The 4,732-nt window shown below is 38.8% G+C and overlaps 1 long non-coding RNA gene across 1 annotated transcript; it reads right to left on the bottom strand.

Moving 5' to 3' along the window:
• Positions 1-3,552: 3,552 nt before the first annotated feature.
• LOC308392771 lies at positions 3,553-4,144 on the bottom strand. Its single transcript, XR_013970866.1, has 3 exons — positions 4,100-4,144; positions 3,963-4,024; positions 3,553-3,682 (listed from the first exon to the last, which is right to left on the bottom strand). It is a non-coding gene; the product is annotated as an uncharacterized lncRNA (long non-coding RNA).
• Between the last annotated feature and the right edge of the window lie 588 nt (positions 4,145-4,732).

Here is a 4,732-nt window from a genome sequence, read left to right as displayed (position 1 = left end):
GAGAGAGACAGAGGCACAGAACTACCAAAAGTAGTATTGCTATGTTGGAAGTCCCCTTCTGCCCCATCCTGGGAAATCTGGATCAGAGACGTTCTGCATTTTAGCAAACTCGAAAAGATTAAATTCACCCTGCGCGGGTCTACGGCCAAATTTTTTAAGACCTGGCAACCCTTTTTTGACCATGTTCAGACTTTGCGGTCTCGCAATGCTCCCAATTAGCCAGCTCAGACTCTATCATATTTTATTTTTTCTTATCTTATGTTCAAGTAAGAGGCCTAAGTTTAAGTATATGGATTCTATTGTGCCTGCGTCCTATGATGGTATTTATTTAACTACTTTATACATATTTCTTTTCTCTAACAGAATTGATTTATCCCTATAACTAAGCTGACCACTTATCATGTGTGGGTTTTTTTTTTTGTTTGTTTGTGTGTTTTGGTTTTTATGTGTCTGTGTGGAGGTGGGGGTTTTGGATACTCTCCACATCTCCCTTGTACACTCAGGAACTGTTGTCTTGTACCCTAGGGTTTGTTACTAGTATTATTAGATTGGATTTTTTCCTTTTTCTGTTTGTACACCCACTGGTACTGCTATAATTATGAGGTGGGAGTGTATGTCTTATATTGCTTTATGTTCTTTAAAAAGAAAACGGCATATTGTTCAATTTGTCTTTTGTAAAAGTCTATGCAAAAACTTTAATAAAAATATCGGGGAAAAAAAAAAAAAGAACTACCAAAAGTATTTTTTATGTGATTGACTGTTGTTTTAATTCAAGCCCCGAGTGTAGAGCAGGTAAGATATAAAGTTGCATCCTAAATTCCATGCTCATGCAGAGTGTTTAGTTTATGACTTTTTCACCTGGTCATTTCTTGCTGAATGGATGGTTCGGTTGGATGATGTCTGCAACTGCAGCAAGTGTCTTGCTGACTGAATAATTTCATCTTGCATAATCTGAAACAAACACATAAAGACAGAAACAATTTATAAATTAACGTTCGATAAAATCTAAGAATTAATCATTTATTAGATACCAATATGAATATGTCTACCATAAAACTTGTGCGGAGCAAAGTTACATTCAATCAAGATGGTCTGGCATGCTGCAACTTTATAGTTGTTAAATTCTGGGTACAAGTATACATGCCCATCTTGTACGTGTTTCTCAATATTATTATTATTATTATTATTATCCTACCCAATTACATGTTTCTTTTAATCAGAGTATGCTGTTTTAATGACTTTACAATATAATTTACATTGTGTTCCTTACATTTATCCCTAATTGTATGTTATATTAATCCTATATTTCTGTTTTAATATTTACACCTAAATTTCCCCAACAAAGGATGTTTTAATTCACCACTATTTCAGTGAAACACGAGTCTCCCATCTTCCTGCTACCGGTCTGGAGTTTTTGTTCACCAAAGCACACACCAACTTCATACTGACGGACAGATCACTGCCCTTTTCCCGCCTTGTGGCTTTGGTTCACTTCACCTCACTCTTCCCCGTTCTTGTCATTAAATCAGGCCGTTCTGCAACCATGGCAGCCATTCACTCTATGGCTTTATTCATGGTGTATTTTACCCCTTCACCAAATGCCATTCTTGTTTCCAACATTATATTTGCAGTGTTCGTCTATCTATCAATATCTGCGAAGTATGGTTTTGTACCGAGTATCCTATTTTCTAAAGCACAGCATGTAAAGCATAGGTGTCAAACTCTGGCCCACGGGCCAAATTTGGCCCGCAGCCTAATTACATTTGGCCCGCGAAGCCATACCAAATTACTATCAGAGATGGCCTTGTGGTATTATACAGCTAATATATATATTGTTTAGTATTAAGCTTTGCTTGTTCCATATCCAGTTTTTCAGCAAAACGTGTTTGAGTCCATAAGAAAAGATTCATTCTCATATCTGGAGGAATAAATATATTTCAATAAATATTAACGTTAGCCCGCGACTTTGTTCCAGTTTTGAATTTTGGCCCACTGTGTATTTGAGTTTGACACCCCTGATGTAAAGGTTAGCTCGGTTAGCAGGATGCTAGCATGTAGCGCAAGGCGTGGATATTGTCTTTGAGTTAATCAAACATTTTCCTTAGTTCGAGTAGATAATAAAAGAAAAGAAAAATGAATGGGATTTTAAGTAGGACTAGGCGTTCTGTAATGATCTCTATTTAGGAGAAAAACGCACTCACCTTTAAACAGCTCTCTTTTAGGAGACACGCTGCTGGCTAACAGTGTCATGTGATCAAACAGCGTAATTTAATTGGCTGAGAGCCGCTCGACTCAATCTAGTGCTGATTGCTCTGGCTTGGATCATTCAAGTTAATCACTTTTGCAGGTGAATTTTTTGCAGGTGAATATGTGATGGTGAATTTTTTGCAGGTGAATTTTTGCAGGTGAATATTTAATGGTGAATTTTTTGCAGGTGAATTTTTGCAGGTGAATTTTTGCAGGTGAATATTTTTGCAAGGAAATTTGGAGGATAAAAATTCTGTGTTATAAATTCAATATCTAAAAATAGTTGAATTATGATGATACTATATTTCTTCCATAGTATGAACTGATTCATCATTAACAGTACATTTGTATACGTCAAGGTTTATATACATGTCACTGCCAATTAGAAAACCTACTAAATGAGAGAAATTTACCTTGAAGCAATTCATGCATAGTTTTGTCACACAAATCCCCAGAATAAAAGCAAAACACTGCTCACCATTTTAAGGTTTAATGTGCCACTGGCTGTTACATTTAATCTCATCTGACAATATGTCTGTGAAGGTTCTCAGTCATCCAGGTCATCGTAGTCAAAGGAGCTTGCAAAGAAAAGCGTCTGGACTTCTTTAAGTTGCTTGAAGACGTTTCACCTCTCATCCGAGAAGCTTCTTCAGTTCTAAGGTCAAATGGTGGAGAGTCCCAGATATAAACCTAGTGGGAGTAACCCCCCACAGAGGGACAAAAGGACCCCCTGATGATCCTCTAATCGCCTGAGCCAAGGTGTGAAACTGGGCGTGGGTGGCTGATTGGGACCCACACCCAGTTTCACACCTTGGCTCAGGCGTGGGAAGAAAACTTCTTTTTACAGCGAAAAAAAACCCCTAAACTTCCAAGCAAGTGTAGCAAGTACATAAGCTAAAATAATTTAAGTTGGTTAAGAGTAGTTGGGCTAATTCAGAAGATATCAGATTCGGCTCTAGGAGGTGAGTGAAGTACAATAAACATACAACCACAGATATTGTGATTACAGTTATTATTTATAGTGAAAATAAAGTGAAATTACCAAATACCAATATTTACAAATTCTGCAGACAGGGAAAAGATAAAACATAATTCAAGCTTGTAAAATATCCGCTGCACAGCGGTGCAGCAACCTCCTCCAACCCCCGACAGACAATGTCCATAAAGTTGCTATTTCATGATTGATATAAGTACAACGCGTATGACAGTCTGTAACAGGTTGAAATTGGAAGTGTGATGATCAGAACTGAGATTCCAAGACTGAGATCTCGAAAGTGAGATTTGGGGGACTGAAAACCAGGGGGGAGAGTGTAGGCCGCAGCAGCCTCCTACCAGACCGCAGGAAGTTGTAGCTGGGGTTCTGGCTCGTTGGGCCTAGCTCGCCATCCAAAGTAGTGGTGTCGCTGTGGTCTCTCCAGGGCACCACTAGCCTGCACTATAATCACAGGACCACTATTAGCAAAATTCATCTAAATTTCCCCAGCTAGCTTTAGTTCCAGTGTACACAATAAAGTTCATGAGAAAATACAACAAATACATATCCAACCATTGTAATGAATTAAAATAAATGACAATCTCAAATAACAAAACTACAGCCACGTAAAGTGAGAGTAGTAGTAATGCAGTAAGCCTCAGCCTTAGCTATCCCATCAGCTAATAGCACTGGCATACTGATACAGGTTACAAATACAAACAAACATTCAGACTCAACTCACCATTCACTACGTGCGATGTCACATACGAGCCCCACGCATCTACCCGCGGCGGTATCAAAATACTGTTGAACGCAATCCACAATTAATTCAAAAACAAGTCAAGATAGTAAACAGCGAAAAGCGCTCGCCCCACGTACCTGTTGCTTCCATCCGCTAACGCCTCTCCCCCGCGTCGTTTCGAGGCGACAACCCGGAAGGCATATATCGGTGCCTTGCGAATGTGATTGGTCACAACAGGCATGTGCAGACTCGCGGCGTGGCGTGCGTCACAACGCGTCGCGATGCCTTCACGGACACACTCCGGTTGGAATTTAAGATTCCAATTTAGTTATAAATGCAGTTCTTTTTATTTTTATGTGGGTTACACAAGCACCGAGTGCGCTACGACATAATGGGAAACTCACAGAGAAACTTGCGGATTCTTCCACTGACCGCTCCGGCACACCTGCACCAGGGTAAACCTCCGCCTACGCCACTCCTGCTTTACAGGTGAAAATAGAGCAACAGGACCGCTAGTCTTTGACTTTATTTATTTTCTGCTGTGTTTTACTTGCATCTATTTGAAAGAGTGAGTGTAAACACAAAAAATATTTTATTTTATGTGCTGGAATGTGCAGAAAATAGGTTTAAATGTTAAACTAATTTCTTCAAGTCAGAGAATGGGGCATATAATTAAATTTTTACTTGATGCATAAAGTTAAAAGATTAAAACTAACAAAACAAGTTTTAAAAAGACTTTTCCATTTGATTACATTATGTATGATGGATTA

Source organism: Rhamphochromis sp. 'chilingali' (genome assembly GCF_963969265.1).
Source record: "Rhamphochromis sp. 'chilingali' genome assembly, chromosome: 1".
In the NCBI taxonomy this organism is placed as follows: domain Eukaryota; kingdom Metazoa; phylum Chordata; class Actinopteri; order Cichliformes; family Cichlidae; genus Rhamphochromis; species Rhamphochromis sp. 'chilingali'.
Note: the sequence above shows the minus strand (reverse complement) of the source record. Positions and strands in the feature narration are given on the sequence as shown.